This window comes from Lithobates pipiens, unplaced genomic scaffold (genome assembly GCF_037356315.1).
Source record: "Lithobates pipiens isolate NorthernLeopardFrog02 unplaced genomic scaffold, aLitPip1_a1.2 Scaffold_13, whole genome shotgun sequence".
Classification (NCBI taxonomy): domain Eukaryota; kingdom Metazoa; phylum Chordata; class Amphibia; order Anura; family Ranidae; genus Lithobates; species Lithobates pipiens.
This window is the reverse complement of record NW_027507718.1, coordinates 438,636,599-438,655,644: the sequence shown is the minus strand read 5'-3', so window position 1 is coordinate 438,655,644 and position 19,046 is coordinate 438,636,599. Positions and strand designations below refer to the sequence as shown.

The 19,046-nt window shown below is 45.8% G+C and overlaps 1 long non-coding RNA gene across 1 annotated transcript in view; it reads right to left on the bottom strand.

The window, feature by feature from the left end:
• LOC143976173 (uncharacterized) overlaps nt 1-8,495 on the bottom strand; it is a 74,909-nt gene extending 66,414 nt beyond the window's left edge. Inside the window, exons 1-2 of the long non-coding RNA XR_013272541.1 lie at nt 8,414-8,495; nt 7,502-7,634 (exon numbers count right to left, since the gene is read on the bottom strand). This is a non-coding gene — a long non-coding RNA (uncharacterized LOC143976173). The remainder of the gene's footprint in view (nt 1-7,501; nt 7,635-8,413) is intronic.
• Nucleotides 8,496-19,046: the final 10,551 nt, after the last annotated feature.

The following is a 19,046-nucleotide window of genomic DNA, read 5'->3' as shown; positions in this document are numbered from 1 at the left end:
CCTCTGTATAGTAAAATGCTATTCTTCAGTTAACTTTTTTCATACCACTCTCCTGGGATACCACATCATGTATCCTAGGAGGCTACAGGAGAAGGGATCCACAGCATCTGATAGGCAGACGTGGCGTGCATCATCTGGAGGGGTGGGGGCGGGGCTTGTGCCTGAACCCAGAAGAGACAGCCAACTCTCAATGACCAGGATGGCAGCATGGGACCCAGGATGTGACAACTGAGTAGCGGATCGCAGCAAGACAACACTGGATTGTCTGGGCAGAGACAACCCAGCATAAGAGGGAATTAAAACAATGTTATATATATATAACCATATTATCTATACCAGCTTTTATCAGCCAGGATGTCCAGGCACCCTGGGGCACCGTGAGGTTTCTTCAGAGGTGCCTTGGCAAAATGCCTGAAAATTGCCCCAAAATTGCATACAAGCCAGCATGTGGGTAAAGCTGCCTTTTAGCTACAGGTTTCCATTGTGCACCATTACAACCTTCTTGAGGGCACTTTAGCTGAGTGATGGAGAAAATTTGAGGGAAAAGAGAAACCTTGGAATCCTAGTCAATACCAGTTTATAAAAGATGATTTGCTTTGGAAGAATAAATCCCCCCTAATGTTGGGGGTCCTACATGTGTGGATGCTGCTGTGTTATGCAAAACTATTAGAATAGTTTTTACCTTTTGAAATGGGGAGCCCCCAGACTGTCCATATTTTTTAAAAGGTGCCTTGACTGATAAAAGTTTGAAAAATAATGATCTATACAATTAAAAGACTGAAAAGATTGTTTAATGTGCCATATATTTAATTGTCATTAACAATCAGGCCGCCTTCACACCTGGCCGACACATTGCTTTTTTTGGTGCATTTGTTGTGTGACAGCATAGGGCAGCCAGCGCCAAAGTAGCTCCTGTACTTTTTTTTTTCAGCGGAGAGCCAAGCATATTTTGTCACAAGACTGCTACCCGGGTTTGGGGTGACATTGAGGGTCTGTTCACACAGGAAAGGGGCGTTCTGTGCACCTTTCCTGCATGGGAGGGGAACACGTTTCACCTGCGGTCTCTGTTTATTTGTTCGATTTTTAGTTGATGATATTGATTAGGAGGTGATCATGGATTTTGTAAAGGGTGCTGCCTTTCAAGACGAATACGAATTGTATAGATTGATGTGTCATTATAAAACTTGACCACTAGATGGAGTTGGATTATCCACTCTGAATTAAAGTGATAGTAAAGTCTTTTATGACATTTTTACCTATAGGTAAGTTTATAATAAAGCTTACATGTAGGTAATAGGAATATTTAATAAACGTGTTTAACTGTTTAGGAGATATTCCAGTGAGCAGCAGCCAGTGACATCACCAGCGCATGTACTTTGAAGAAACTGAACATTGGTGCCATTCCTTCAGAGCTCTGTGCTGAGTAGGGTTGCCACCTGTACGGGTTTCACCCGGACAGTCCGGTTTTTTAATGATGTGTATGGGTTTTCATCTGCTCCAGACCCGTACACATCATTCAGACTGGACTGCCCAAGAGTGATGACACTGCTCTGTTGATGATGTATCTCCCCTCCCCCGCCATCTCACTAATGACATAGTGTCAGTCCACCCCGCACTAATGCTGAGTGCAGGGGGGATCCGAAGTACTTCAGTGAGCCCACACTGCCTGCCGATGATTGCATGCAGGAGGGAGCCGGTGGACGGTCGCAGACAAGGGGTGGCAGCTGAAGAATCGAAAAGCAGGGAGGAGGACGTGCCCAAATCTACTGCCAGCTTCCTTTCCATGGCAGCAACACACCCTTTCTCCTGGGCACAGGCTCCTCTCAGGCTGGATAGGGCCTTTAATAGAGGTCCTCTACAGGTGGGCGGAGCAAGCGACCGCACACAGACTGCAGCCCGATCACTGCTTCCCCCTGCCTAGCAGACATCAGGCTCACCCTGGGGTAGACTGAAGAGAACAGAGGACTGCATATTCTCCTCCCGTGAGTCCCAACCTGTTTTGCCCTCCAAACTGTGTGATCCTGTGCTGTAATCCTGTTCTGCATCTTGCAGTGCAGCTTTACTGAACGAGAAAGTAAAGATCTTGGCCATGTCAGGAATATATTGGGACTTTTCAGGCTCCACGTGGATGTATTCCACACACACACTATATCTTATTTCAAATGATTATTTTTGATAACGTGGAATACTTCTGTGTAGAACCTGAAAAGTCCCAGTATATTCCTGACATTGTCATGAGCATAATCAGCAAGAGACATACAGAGTACTATACAGCCCATCTCCAGGAAAGGGGGAAATGACCACTTTTACTTCTATGTTTCCATGTTCCTGCTGCACTGCTCTCCTCCTCCTCCCAAAGCCTCAGCATCACTGCACACCATACAGGAACATTAACCCTGTATGGTACAATGAAGATGAAGGAGTGTGACCACAGCCTGTCACAACTTTCACTGAAGCTGCAGGGGACCAATCACAGAGATTGAGGGAATCAGAAAAAGTCAATTTGTTCAAATTGACTATATTTATTATGGTTCAGAGAAAGGAACTGGAGAATCTACCTTCAGTCCCTTTCTCTGTTTGAAAAGTGAGCTATCAGGGGTCTGTTTAGTCTCCTGATATTTTACCAAAGCCCCTCCAACAAGACTGTTAAAAAAGGTAAAAATAAATAAATTTGTAAAAAAAAAAAATCCACTACCCTACTGACATCGTCCACTGCTCTACTGACACCGTCCACTGCTCTACTGACATCGTCCACTGCTCTACTGACATCGTCCACTGCTCTACTGACACCATCCACTGCCCTACTAACATCGTCCACTGTTCTACTGACACCGTCTACTGCCCTACTAACACCGTCCACTGCCCTACTGACACCATCCACTACCCTACTGACACCGTCCACTACCCTACTGACATCGTCCACTGCTCTACTGACATCGTCCACTGCTCTACTGACATCGTCCACTGCTCTACTGACACCGTCCACTGCTCTACTGACACCGTCCACTACTCTACTGACACCGTCCACTGCCCTACTAACACCGTCCACTGCCCTACTGACACCGTCCACTACCCTACTGACATCGTCCTCTGCTCTACTGAGATCGTCCACTGCTCTACTGACATCGTCCACTGCTCTACTGACACCGTCCACTGCCCTACTAACATCGTCCACTGCTCTACTGACATCGTCCACTGCCCTACTGACACCGGCCACTGCTCTACTGACATCGTCCTCTGCCCTACTGACACCGTCCTCTGCTCTAGTAACACCGGCCACTGCTCTACTGACACCGTCCACTGCTCTACTGACACTGGCCACTGCTCTACTGACACCGTCCACTGCTCTACTGACACCATCCACTGCTCTACTGACATCGTCCTCTGCCCTACTGACACCGTCCTCTGCTCTAGTAACACCGGCCACTGCTCTACTGACACCATCCACTGCCCTACTGACACCGGCCACTGCTCTACTAACACCATCCACTGCTCTACTGACACCGTCTACTGCCCTACTGACACCGTCTACTGCCCTACTGACACCGTCCACTGCCCTACTGACACCGTCCTCTACCCTACTGACACCGTCCACTGCCCTACTAACACCATCCACTGCCCTACTGACACCGGCCACTGCTCTACTAACACCGTCCATTGCCCTACTGACACCGTCCACTGCCCTACTAACACCATCCTCTGCTCTACTGACATCGTCCACTGCTCTACTAACACCGTCCACTGCCCTACTAACAACGTCCACTGCTCAACTGACACCGTCCACTGCTCTACTAACACCGTCCACTGCTCTACTGACAGCGGCCACTGCTCTACTAACACCATCCACTGCTCTACTGACATCGTCCACTGCCATACTGACACCGGCCACTGCTCTACTGACATTGTCCTCTGCCCTACTGACACCGTCCTCTGCTCTAGTAACACTGGCCACTGCTCTACTAACACCGTTCACTGCTCTACTGACACCATCCACTGCTCTACTGACACCGGCCACTGCTCTACTGACACCGGCCACTGCTCTACTGACACCGGCCACTGCCCTACTGACACCGTCCACTGCTCTACTGACATCGCCCTCTGCCCTACTGACACGTCCTCTGCTCTAGTAACACCGGCCACTGCTCTACTGACACCGTCCACTGCCCTACTGACACCGGCCACTGCTCTACTAACACCGTCCTCTGCTCTACTAACATCGTCCACTGCTCTACTGACACAGTCCACTGCCCTACTGACACAGTCCACTGTCCTACTGACACCGTCCTCTGCCCTACTGATACCGTCCTCTGCCCTACTGACACCGTCCACTGCTCTAGTAACACCGTCCACTGCCCTACTGACACCGGCCACTGCTCTACTAACACCGTCCATTGCCCTACTGACACCGTCCACTGCTCTACTAACACCGTCCACTGCTCTACTAACACTGTCCACTGCTTTAACACCATCCACTGCTCTACTGACACCATCCACTGCCCTACTGACACCGTCCACTGCCCTACTGACACCGTCCACTGCTCTACTGACACCGTCCACTGCTCTGCTGACACCGTCCACTGCTCTGCTGACACCGTCCACTGCCCTGCTGACACAGTCCACTGCTCTCCTGACACTGTCCGCTTTTAAGTTAGGCTAATTTATATTTTAAACATTACATTTTATTTATTAATTTAATCATAAATTATGGGTACAAGAATGCGTTTTATTTAACAATGTCCCTTTCAGCCCCTCCCAATGTAATTTGGCAAACACTCACTGTTCACCATGGCGCACCTAGCTCGCTGCATTTCTACTCTCCTTGAGGCACTCAAAGGTGTCCTAAGTCTTTTATAATCCTATAGTGTATACTCCACACAAAAAAATTGTGCCGCTAAAGTGTTCGGGTTTGGCTTGAAGAAAAGGTGGCAACCCTACCTGGTCAGCAAGCGCCTAATATGGTAGAAATATCTGCAGGTTGTTTACATGGGAAGACTGGCAGGCTGCCAAGATTCTGACCTCCATAGAAAAACAGCTGAGATTTTCTGCTTCTGTTCAGAAAATGAATTACAATGCACTCCACAATGTCTATAGATACAGAGATAGCCGACTATCCGACGGACTTAGTCTGGCTGACTTCCCACCAGACTGTCTGTCCGACTTTCAGAACGGGCTACTTGCCCACACATGGCACTTTTTCAGCGGACTAATACGGCACACTAAGTCCGCCGTACTATCCGCCCTACTTTTGAAATGAACAGACTCGCCCACACACGCGGAGGAAAGTCCGCTCATTTCGAGCGTGTCTCCAGGTAGGCGGGGCCCGCGAAGGAGATGTCGCTGACCCCGCCACCTGGTATGGACTTAAAGGGGAACCCCAACGCTGAAAAAAATCGGCGTGGGGGCCCCCCCCAGGTCCACATCAGATCCTTGTCTGAGCACGCTACCCGGCCGGCCAGGAAAGGGGGGACGAGCTAGCACCCCCCCCCCCTCCAGAGCCGTACCGCCTGTAAAAGAGCTATAAGAAGCCCGGCAGAAGAACTGAAGTGGGGGACAAGACCCCCGAAGTCGGAAGAAGAGGTGGGCATCGAGGAAGAAAGCCGGGCTCCTCCGCTAGTAAAAGAGCTAGAAGAAGATAGCGGAGGAGTCCGGCGAGAAGACCCCCGAAGACGGCAGACCCCCGGAGCTGTGCAATAAACTATTTTATCTTGTGTGTTGTGTTTTTTTTTTACTTTATTTTACAGGTGAATGGGTAGGGGTACATTGTACCCCATACTCATTCACATGGGGTGGGGGGGCGGTATCCGGGGGCCCCCTTATTAAAAGAGGCTCCCGGATTCGGATAAGCCCCCTGCCCGCAGACACCGACAACCAACGGCCAGGGTTGTCGGGAAGAGGCCCTTGTCCTCATCAACAAGGCACCCCCCATGTTGAGGGCACACGGCCTTGTACGGCTCAGGAGGGGGGGAGCTCGCTCGTCCCCCCCTTTCCTGGCCGGCCGGGTAGCGTGCTCCGACAAGGGTCACCTATCTGCTCAATGAACCCATGTGTGGAACCATATAACCTCCATAGTCTGAGAAGAGACCTGCAGTACCTTATGGAATATGGAAATGAAAGCTATGCCTACAATAGGAGCATTGAACACTACTTCCTACCTGACAACTGTCTTAGTCATACAGAACTGGATGAAGAAGACCGAAGGAAGATGCTACTCAGACTGATCAAATAACACTCAAAGCACTCCCTGAGCTTGGAGTCCCTGTGCCTGGTCATAAACTACAGGGACAGGCTCCTACTTAACCTCACGGTGAAGCGGTCCACCTACAACATCATGGCCGTCACCTCAATGGTACTTGCCTTGAAAATATCAGAAACATATACCAAAGAAGTGCACCAGTTGATTCCGAATTTTCCCACGTATTACACCAACACCACTATGTGGACTATGGAGGCAATGATCATGAGGGAACTCCGGTACCGGCTAATTGCTCCAACCACCAACTTTTTCTTGGAGCATCTCATCATGAAGCGGATGGCCAGTGCAGAGTTCACTGCACAGACAGTGAAGGAGAACCATATGCTGATGGGATGTGCAAAAGCAGTCGTTAAACTCTGCCTGACAGAGTACTATTACTGCTCTATCCCTCCATCACTGCAGGCCATCTGCTGTGTCAAAGCTGATGAATGGGTGCTCTCCCCAGACAAGACTGTCACCATCACTGGTGTACAAGGATACCCAAATGAAAGGGTGCAGGAGGTGCTGGAGTACACGATTACTCTCATTGAAGACAACCAAGACTACTTCAGCAGCCTCATAGAATTTGAAGTTGTCTCTGTGTGTGTGTGTGTGTGTGTGTGTGTGAGAGAGAGGGGGGACAGAGAGAGGGGGGGGCAGAGAGAGGGGAACAGAGAGAGGAGGGGGCAGAGAGAGGGGGGACAGCGAGAGGGGAACAGAGAGAGAGGGGGAGATAAAGACAGGGAGGGGGGAACAGAGAGACAGGGAGGGGGGTCCAGAGAGAGATAGAGAGGGGGGGACAGAGAGAGGGGAACAGAGAGAGAGAGAGAGAGAGGGGGGGCCAGAGAGAGAGGGGGGAGATAGAGACAGGGAGGGGGGGGAACAGAGAGACGGGGATGGGGATAGAGAGGGCGGGAGGAGGGGAGGGGGGAGCAGAAAGAGGGAGGGGAGAGGTCTTGCTGAGCGAGGGAGTGAGAGAGAGGGGGAAGGAGGGGGGCTGAGAGGAGAATTAGGGGGGAGATTGGAGAGAGACCTCTTCAAATCAGTTTCACTGGCTATGTGGGCAATGACAGCTAATCACCCTCGGGGCAAGTGCAGGGGGTGGAAGGAGGGCAGGCGAGATGAGAGTATAGGGCATTGGTTTACATTTTAAATTTCATTCAGAAAGCGCCAGTGGGTCTCAAGTGAGCACTCCAGACCAGACTACAAAATGTGGTCACAAATTCAAATTATAAATTGAACACCCAGCACCCTCCCCACTGTACTTACCTCCATGGGTGATGGGTTGATAGCCCTCACTCAGTAAGTGTAGCTGTCTGGGGGAGTTCGATATCCTCGGTCTCCTTCACCTTCTTTTTGAAGTACTTCTGGGACAGATCAGAGAAGTGCCAATTTCTCAGGGCTGTACCATCCAAGAAGCAGACAGAATGACAATGACAGTTAATCATCCATGGAGGAGAAGAGTACAAAATATAGCCACAAACTCAAAATATAACAGTAAAATAAACATATATGCAAGTTGCGCGCTGCCACCTAATGGTACGTGATATATCTGTATTTATCAACAAAAACAAACGAATATAATATAATAAAATAAAATGTAAACGTAAAAGAGGAAAGTGAACAGAGAGTTGCTGCTATCACCTATGTGTTCTCACATCAACAACAGAAATGTTATGAATATGTAATATGTGATGGCGCTGCTCAACCACCTCTGGACCGGCTCACGCCGATATACGTCGGCATTTTGAAGAGGGATATCGTTGTTATGGTAGCAGATATCTGCCAAAAACCCCTATCTTCTTCAGTGAGCGGCCCGGTTTCCGATAATAGTGGTCTCTGTGGGCGGATTCGCCACTCTCCGGTGGTCTCTGCCACTTACCAGAGCCGTCGGTAGCGGTGGAGACGAACGAGTCCTCCTTTTGGCTTGGCATGGAAACGAGTGAGGGGAAGATGCCCCCACCCATCTCCATACCATTGCTGGGCAGAAGCGACGTCAAAACGTCACTTCCGCCCATAGCTCTTAAAGCAATATTTTTTTTTTTTTTTATTAATTTCATTTTTTTTTATTGCATTTTAGTGTAATTATGAGATCTGAGGCCTTTTTGACCCCAGATCTCATATATAAGAGGTCCTGTCATGCTTTTTTCCTATTACAAGAGATGTTTACATTCGACTTACATTTTCATTCGCTTCTGCGCAGGCAAGGCAGGTCACTTTATATTTTGAGTTTGTAGCTACATTTTGTAGTCTGGTCTGGAGAAAATAAGAAAAAAAAATGAAATGGCAAAACACATTATTTTTTTTAATCCAGAGTTTGATGTCATTTATTTAACATCTTACAAAGAAGGAGAGGTATTGGCCGACTATAAGGGGAGGAGGAGGTCGGATTTTTTATTTTTTTTGCAACGCTAAACAATATCCTTATTTTATAGTAAAAATCAATACACATCCACTAGGAAATGGCCCTGTTATCGAGTTTAAAAAAAAAAAATGAGATTTTTGGGTTAACAAACACATACATGAATTGGATGATTACATTCCTTGTAATAGGAAAAAAGGTGATAACATTTTTTTTTTAAAGAACAGTTTAAAAATAAAAAAGGTAAAATAAATAAGAAAAATCAATATATATATTTTTTGAAACACACCCTGTCCCGCCGAGCTCATGTGCAGAAGTGAACGCATACGTGAGCAGTGCCCACATATGAAAACAGTGTTCAAACCACACATGTGTGTTATCGCTGCGATTGGTAGAGCGAGAGCAATAATTCTAGCTTAGACCTCCTCTGTAACTCAAAATATGCAACCTGTAGAATATTTTAAACATCGCCTATAGAGATTTTTTTAGGGGTAAAAGTTTTTCGCCGTTCCAGGAGCGGGTACAATTTTGAAGCGTGACATGTTGGGTATCAATTTTCTCGGTCTAACGTTATCTTTCACAATATAAAAAAAAAAACATTTGGGCTAACTTTACTGTCGTCTTATTTTTTAATTCATAAAAGTGTATTTTTTTCAAAAAAAGTGCGCTTGTAAGACCGCTGCGCACATACTGCATGACAGAAAATATTGCAATGACCGCCATTTTATTCTATAGGGTGTTAGAAAAAAAATTATATTGTTTGGGGGTTCTAAGTGGTTGTGCGATGCTGTACCCAAAAAAGTCCTTTTTTTACCACACATAGAGCTTTCTTTTAGTGGTATTTGATCACCTCTGCGGTTTTTATTTTTTGCACTATAAACCTAAATAAGAGCGACAATTTTGAAAAAAAGACAATATTTTGATGGTCAGAGAGTGTGCTGAAATGGTACAAAAGATGGTCAGAGACTGCAGACATAGTACAGGAGATGGTCAGAGACTACAAATATAGTACAGGAGATGGTCAGAGACTCCATACATAATACAGGAGATGGTCAGAGCATGTGAGGACATGGTACAGGAGATGGTCAGAGACTGCAGACAAAGTACAAGAGATGGTAAGAAACTGCAGCTATACAGTGCCTTGCGAAAGTATTCAGCCCCCTTGAACTTTTCAACCTTTTGCCACATTTCAGGCTTCAAACATAAAGATATAAAATTTTAATTTTTCGTGAAGAGTCACCAACAAGTGGGACACAATTGTGAAGTGGAACGAAATCTGTTGGATATTTTAAACTTTTTTAGCAAATAAAAAACTGAAAAGTGGTGCGTGCAAATTTATTCGGCCCCTTTACTTTCAGTGCAGCAAACTCACTCCAGAAGTTCAGCGAGGATCTCTGAATGATCCAATGTTGTCCTAAATGACTTATGGTGATAAATAGAATCCACCTGTGTGTAATCAAGTCTCTGTATAAATGCACCTGCTCTGTGATAGTCTCAGGGTTCTGTTGAAAGCGCAGAGAGCATCATGAAGACCAAGGAACACACCAGGCAGGTCCGTAATACTGTTGTGGAGAAATTTGGATACAAAAAAATTTCCCAAGCTTTAAACATCCCAAGGATTATTCATTCATCATTTTGAAATGGAAGGAGTATCAGACCACTGCAAATCTACCAAGACCTGGCCGTCCCTCTAAACTTTCAGCTCAGACAAGGAGAAGACTGATCAGAGATGCAGCCAAGAGGCCCATGATCACTCTGGATGAACTGCAGAGAACTACAGCTGAGGTGGGAGAGTCTGTCCATAGGACAACAATCAGTCATACACTGCACAAATCTGGCCTTTATGGAAGAGTGGCAAGAAGAAAGCCATTTCTCAAAGATATCCATAAAAAGTCTTGTCTAAAGTTTGCCACAAGCCAACTGGGAGACACACCAAACATGTGGAAGAAGGTGCTCTGGTCAGATGAAACCAAAATCGAACTTTTTGCCCACAATGCAAAATGATATGTTTGGCGTAACAGCAACACAGCTCATCACCCTCAACACACCATCCCCACTGTCAAACATGGTGGTGGCAGCATCATGGTTTGGGCCTGCTTTTCTTCAGCAGGGACAGGGAAGATGGTTAAAATTGAGGGGAAGATGGATGCAGCCAAATACAGGACCATTCTGGATGAAAACCTGTTGGAGTCTGCAAAAGAACTGAAACTGGGATGGAGATTTATCTTCCAACAAGACAATGATCCCAAACATACAGCAAAATCTACAAAGGAATGGTTCACAAATAAACGTATCCAGGTGTTAGAATGGCCAAGTCAAAGTCCAGACCTGAATCCAATCGAGAATCTGTGGAAAGAGCTGAAAACTGCTGTTCACAAATGCTCTCCATCCAACCTCACTGAGCTCGAGCTGTTTTGCAAGGAAGAATGGGCAAGAATTTCAGTCTCTCGATGTGCAAAACTGATAGAGACATACCCCAAGCGACTTGCAGCTGTAATCGCAGCAAAAGGTGGCTCTACAAAGTATTAACGCAAGGGGGCTGAATAATTTTGCACGCCCCACTTTTCATTTTTTTATTAGTTAAAAAAAGTTTCAAAAATCCAATAGATTTTGTTCCACTTCACAATTGTGTCCCACTTGTTGGTGATTCTTCACAAAAAATAAAAATTTTATATCTTTATGTTTGAAGCCTGAAATGTGGCAAAAGGTTGAAAAGTTCAAGGGGGCCGAATACTTTTGCAAGGCACTGTAGTACAGATGTTAAGAAACTGCATACATGATACAGTAGATGGTCAGAGAGTGTGCGGATGTTGTACAGGAGATGATCAGAGACTGCAGACATAGTACAGGAGATGGTCAGAGAGTGTGCGGAAGTGGTACAGGAGATGGTCAGAGACTGCAGACAAAGTACAGGAGATGGGCAGAGACTGCCGATATGATACAGGAGATGGTCAGAGAGTGTGTAGACATCATACAGGAGATGGTCAGAGACTGCATACATGATACAGGAGATGGTCAGAGACTGCAGACAAAGTACGGTAGATGGGCAGAGACAGCAGATATGATACAGGAGATGGTCAGAGACTGCAGACATGATACAGGAGATGGTCAGAGACAGCAGACATACTATAGGAGATGGTCAGAGACTGCAGACATGATACAGGAGATGGTCAGAGACTGCAGACATGATACAGGAGATGGTCAGAGACTGCAGACATACTATAGGAGATGGTCAGAGACTGCAGACATGATACAGGAGATGGTCAGAGACTGCAGACAAGATACAGGAGATGGTCAGAGACTGCAAACACAGTACAGGAGATGGTCAGAGACTGCAGACAGTACAGGAGATGATCAGAGACTGCCGACATAGTACAGGAGATGATCAGAGACTGCAGACATAGTACAGGAGATGGTCAGAGAGTGTGCGGAAGTGGTACAAGAGATGGTCAGAGACTGTAGACAAAGTACACAAGATGTTAAGAAACTGCATACATGATACAGGAGATGGTCAGAGAGTGTGTAGACATGGTACAGGAGATTGTCAGAGACTGCATACATGATACAGGAGATGGTCAGAGACTGCAGACAAAGTACAGGAGATGGGCAGAGACTGCCAATCTGATACAGGAGATGGTCAGAGAGGGTGTAGACATGGTACAGGAGATGGTCAGAGACTGCATACATGATACAGGAAATGGTCAGAGACTGCAGACAAAGTGCGGTAGATGGGCAGAGACAGCAGATATGATACAGGAGATGGTCAGAGACTACAGACATGATACAGGAGATGGTCAGAGACTGCAGACATACTACAGGAGATGGTCAGAGACTGCAGACATGATACAGGAGATGGTCAGAGACTGCAGACATAGTACAGGAGATGGTCAGAGACTGCAGACAGTACAGGAGATGGTCAGAGACTGCAGACAAGATACAGGAGATGATCAGAGACTGCCGATATAGTACAGGAGATGATCAGAGACTGCAGACAGACTACAGGAGATGGTCAGAGACTGCAGATATAGTACAAGAGATTTTGATTTTGTGTATTTAATTGAAGCTTGGACCCCTGCGTGGGATTCTTGGATGGACCTTTGTTTTGTTTTTCCCTTTAATAAACATGGTCTACCAGGCCCTTAACTATAAATGCCTGTCTGATGTGGACTCACTGCACCAAAATGCATCTATCCACTTGAGCTAAACACCCCAATATCACAGTCTATAAATCATAATTAATATTCTGCCATCTTCATAGCAATCATTGAATATTGCTAGATGAATGCCTACATATTTTATATATTTATTTGCATCTTCTTTTTCAAATATTTATTGCACTGTAATTATCACCTAAAGTGGTATGGATTGTATTATGAGTTCTCACGTTTTTAGATATTTATTTGCTCAATGTCACATTATTTGAATTACCATTATTTACATCCTTGCACACTAATGTTAAGTTAGCTTTCTTGCATAAATTTATTTGACAATCACTACAGCAGTGCAGCCCCACCAATCACATTTAGATACGGATAAGCTATAAGGTGCCTGCAGCAGCGAGTCACTTGTCATCAGTATATCCAATTCAAAAATTCAAAGTGGTAGTATACACTACAGTTATGTCCCCCAATCCTGCCTCCCAACTCGCATCCCACTCCAATCCCTCCTTCCAGCCCAAATCACTTCTAGCACAACCCCCCCCCCCATCCCTCATAGAGTTAAAAGCCAAAAATGACCTATGGATTTTGATAGATATAACCGATAAATGGAAATATTTTAGCATTGAAATCAATGGGAAGCGCCGTGGCAGCAGCGCTTTGAACCCTTTATTTGGCCGCTAGCAGGGGTTAAAAGCGCACCGCTAGCGCCCAAAAAGCACAGCAAGGACGACGGCAATGCGTTTTTCAAAACAAAGTTAGAAATGGATTTACATTTAGTGAAATAAGCATTTGACCCCTTTGCAAAACATGACTTTGCAACCACAGAGGTCAGACGTTTCTTGTAGTTGGCCATCAGGTTTGCACACATCTCAGAAGGCATTTTGTCCCACTCCTCTTTGCAGATCCTCTCCAAGTCAATAAGGTTTCAAGGCTGCCATTAAGTAACTTGTACCTTCATCTCCCTCCATATATTTTCTATGGGATTAAGGTCTGGAGAATGGCTAGGCTACTCCAGGACCTTAATGTGCTTCTTGAGCCACTCCTTTATTTCCTTGGCCTCGTGTTGTGGTCATCATTATGCTGGAAGAACCATCCACGCCCCATTTTCAATGCCCTGGCTGAGGTTCTCACCCAAGATTTGACAGTACATGGCCCCTTCCGTCATCCCTTTGATTCGGTGAAGTTGTCTTGTCCCCTTAGCAGAAAAACACCCCCAAGCATAATGTTTCCACCTCCATGATGGTGAGGATGGTGTTCTTGGGATCATAGACAGCATTCCTCCTCCTCCTCCAAACACGGCAAGTTGAGTTGATGCCAAAAAACTTGATTTTGGTCTCATCTGACCACAAGACTTTCACCCAGTTCTCCTCTGAATTATTTAGATGTTCATTAGAAAACTTCAGACGGGCCTGTACACGTGCTTTCTTGAGCAAGGGGACCTTGCAGGCACTGCAGGATTTCAGTCCTTCACAGTGTAGTGTGTTACCAATTGTTTTCTTGGTGACTATGGTCCCAGCTGCCTTGAAATCATTGACAAGATTCTCCCGTGCAGTTCTGGGCTGATTCCTCACCGTTCTCATGATCATTGAAACTCCATGAAGTGAGATCTTGCATGGAGCCCCAGACCGAGGGAGATTTACAGTTATTTTGTTTTTCTTCATTTGCAAATAATCGCATTAACTGTTGTCACCTCCTGACCAAGCTGCTTGGCGATGGTCTTGTAGCCCATTCCAACCTTGTGTAGTTCTACAATATTGTCCCTGACATCCTTGGACAGCTCTTTGGCCATGGTGGAGAGATTGGAATCTGATTGCTTCTGTGGGCAGGTGTCTTTTATACAGGTAACAAGCTGAGATTAGGAGCACTTCCTTTAGGAGAGTGCTCCTAATCTCAGCTTGTTACCTTATAGAATACTCCTGGGAGCCAGAAATCTTGCTGATTGATAGGGGATAAAATACTTATTTCACTCATTAAAATGCAAATTAATATATAAAAACTTTTTTGAAATGTGTTTGTTTGTTTGTTTGTTTTTTGTATATTTTTGTTATTTTGTCTCTCACTGTTAAAATAAACCTACCATTAAAATTATAGACCGACCATTTCTTTGTTAGTGGGCAAACGTACAAAATCAGCAGGGGATCAAATACTTTTTTTCCCCTCACTGTAGAGTACATATACTGTATATTTTTCTAGGTTTTCATATGGGATTAGCGCTTCTCTCCATTTTTTTTATTATGGTGCTAACATTAAAATTGACTGTATCCACTTCCCTACCGCAAAAGGAAAATAACGAATGAACTATGCCATAAAGTCTCAGCAAGCCCACTATGGGGAAAATGTTGAATATGATATAGCAAAGATAAAAGGAAAAAATATCGAACAGAAGTTCTGCATCCAAGTGATAAATAAAATAAAAAAATCAATTTGCTGTGTGCAGTGCGTGCCCGGGCTGGACATCCTGGCCTGTGGGCTCTTCAGCATTTCTATGAACTGCCCCCAGCTCAGCACCCCTTCTCCCCACTCAGCCTCTCCTCCAGCCAGAGGAGCAGGGTGCTGTGGTGCCGGGAAACCACCGACTCCAGATCCCCCATGTTCCTGAGCCAGGCGGATGTCTTCCTGAGCAGAGCCACCACCTCCCACAATACCCGGGGGGGGGGGGGGTGGCAGCAGTGGGGGTGACAGGCCACCAGGAATCCCCAGCTGGACTTCACTCTGCTGGCCGCTCGCCGCTCGCCCCTAATGTTGGTGGTGCCAAGCAGCTCTCTGTCCAGAGGGCCTGTGATGCCTGACCCGCCTCCACCTTCCTGGCCAAGACCCCGCAGCCTGCCCTGTAGCAAAGGCACCTGTCACTGACAAAAATCACAGGTGCCAGAGTGCAATTTCTAGTCGCCGTGGTGACCTGGCACCTGGGATTTGTCAAGCCACAATTTAAAAGCTTAAAAAAAACTTGCCGAAAGCTCTACAAATCCTTCATCAAAGCCCGCTGTTCATACCGCTCTTATACAAGTTAATCACTTCCGGACTGCCCGCCGCCGTTATACGTCGGTACTTTGACATTGAATACCGTTGTTGTGGAAGCTAATATCTGCCATAACCCCAGTATTTTTAGAAATGGCAGGTGGTCCGCTTTCAGATAAAAGTGGTCACCACCAGATCACTTTTATCAGCGGCGGGAGAAGTACCCATCCCCCCTCCCGCCGCATTTTCGGTCATCTTCGCCGATTACAGGAGCCATCGGTAGCGGCGGAGACAATCCGACCCCTTTCCCCTCTGAGGCTGGAAGTCGAGTGAGGGAATGATGGCCTCCACTCCACTCCATCAAATGTCTCTTCCATCCAATGATCTTAAAGGGGAAGAATTTTTTAAAGTGACCCGTCCCGCCACACTCGCGTGTAAAGGCAAACACATATGCAAGTTGCGCCCACATATGTAAACGGTGTTAAAACCACACATGTGAGGTATCGCCACAACAGTTAGAGCGAGAGCAATGTCTAGAAAAAGACCTCCTCTAACTCAAAACTGGTAACCTGTAGTAATTTCTAAGTTTCGCCTATGGAGATTTTTAAATATCAAAATTTGTCGCCATTCCACAAGCCGCCACAATTTTGAAGCGTGGCAAGTTGGGTATCAATTTAATCTGCGTAACATTATCTTTCACAATATAAAAAATTGGTCTAACTTTACTTTTGTCCTATTTTTTTTTTAATTCAAAATGTGCTTTTTTTTACAAACAAAATTGCATTTGTAAGACCGCTGCACAAATACGGCATGACAAAGTATTGCAACGATTGCCATTTTATTCTCTAGGGCAGTCATGTCCAAAGTCCGGCCCGCGGTCCGGTTTTGTATGGCCCCCACCTTGCCCCCAGCCTCTCCTGCATTATGGCCCGCCTGGCTCCGCACACCCCAAGCGCCTCTCTAACAAGCTGAGGCGTGTGCGGCAGGTCCGGAGCCTGTGATTCCGGCGGGGATTGGTGGCGGTGATTGGCTGCTAGTGCCTCTCACCCCGCCTCTCATCCCCGCCTCCCACTGACGGTCAGATGCTGGGGGCGGTCCAAGGCCTCCGGGAAGCTGACAGCACACGCCGCCAATAGCAGACACTGAGCTGTCCCTGCAGCAGCTGCAGATCTCTCAGTGCCTGTGATTGGCGGCGCGGATTGTTTGCGGCGCCGCGCGCTGTCAGCTGCCTGAAAGCCAGAACAGAGGAGAAAAAAGGTAAAGATAATTACCGATAAAGAGAATTAAAGAGAATTAAAGAGGGAGAATATTAAAGAGAGAGAATATTAAAGAGAGAGAATATTAAAGAGGGAGAATATTAAAGAGGGAGAATATTAAAGAGGGAGAATATTAAAGAGAGAGAATATTAAAGAGAGAGAGGAATAAAGAGAATTAAAGAGAATTAGAGAGAGAAATAAAGAGAATTAAAGAGAGAGAGAAAGAGAGAGAGAAATAAAGAGAGAGAGAAATAAAGAGAGAGAGAATTAAAGCGAGAGAGAATTAAAGAGAGAGAGAGAGAATAAGGCTGGGTTCACACTGCTGCGGGGGAAAATCCGGATGTGATTCGCACCGCACTGCAGTGCAAATCACATCCGATCTCCGTAGCGATGCGAGTTCAGCCATACAGATAGTATGGCTGAATTCGCATCGCTCCCGCAGCAAACTCGCACGGGACCCTTTTTTTGGTCCGCAGCAGAATCGGATCGCATGGGTGTTCACACCATGCGATCCGATTCCTGTGTGAGTGTGCAGATCGCACTGCGATATGCGGACGGATCTGGGGGTGTCATATATGAAAGGCAGAGTGATTTAACACCTGTGTAGATTTGTCATCCATGTGACGAAATGAAAAGTATGCCGTTTGCAATAAACTTTGGTTAAAAATTTAATTTGCATTTCATTTTAACGGTTCAAAAAAAGTCAGGCAAAATGGTCGGCCCTCATGCATGTTCACTTCATGAAATCCGGCCCTCTTTGAAAAAAGTTTGGACACCTCTAGGGTGTCTGAAAAAAAAAAAAAAAAAAATATATATATATATATATATATATATATATATAAAATATCTTTGTATATATCCTCCTGTCTGCTTGATTTTGGCACACAGCTGCATGATCCATTCACATTCTGAGGAAATCCATGTGTGTTTGTCTGTGTTCCTGTACTGAGTGGGTCTGATGGAAGTGGTTTCATAATTATCAGTCAGCTGTGGCAGCTGCAGGGCACTAATGAGGAAAGCTGCTGGGCCTGCATCCCTGTAGACATGTTCCTATTGGAAATATCTCATTAAAAATGACATTTTTGTTGTAGGGGATGCCTGAAATCTGACTTGTATCTTAGAGCAGACTTCTGGGAAAGCTGGTGAGCCAATCACACAAGCAGTAAATGATGTTTCTGCGGAGAGGTCAGTACACATTCTGTGTACAGAACAACTCCATGCAGCCATATTGCTTTGCATTTATAGAATATTAAAGCGGCTGCAGATTGAAAAGGAAAGGTCGTTTTTAATAGCGTTCAAGTACAATATGACTTGTATCGCAATAGTACATGCTGTATTTTTTTTTTCTTTATTTGCTATTTTTTTTTCCCAAAAAAGTGGAGTTACCACTTAAAAGTGGACCAAAGACATTGAATTATAGCTGGCTCTGTGCTTCACATCACTAAATAATCCTGATTCCAGCGATCAGAGAGATTCCATGTAGACCCAAAACAGGAACTGTAATCTGTGCAACACAAAAGAGCATATTTCATACTCCTATCCTTACCTGGATTGCATCTTCAATAAACACAACAGCTTGCTTTAAATAAAGAAGATCACACACACAACACCGGAGGGGGGGATAAATAAATAAATAAAGATGCATTGAGGTGAAAAAAAACACAAGAGTTTACAACTTTAAGATGTGTCCATTGTGCTGATTCTTCTTCTTTTAGTAGAAATCCTCCATGCCGCCGCCACCTCTGTAATCTTCGGGTGGGGAGGGGGATAATACAAATAAGGAGCTGTCATAATCGCTCTTTAAAAAGTGTTAATACTGTAGCTGCTGACTTTTGATATTAGGACACTCACCTGTCCTGGAGTCCAGCGATGTCGGCGCCGCAGGTGACGTTTCCATCAGCTATGGGGTGCTGCTGCTGCCGCAATTGCCGGTAAGGGAACCCAACAGTGAAGCATTGCGGCTTCACGGCCTGGTCTCTATTGTGCATGCGCGAAGCACGCTACACTCTCTTACTGGCCCGGCGGTGGGGGAAGGAGGAGGGAGCCCTTGCCTTACCTTGAGCGGAAGTTCCACTTTT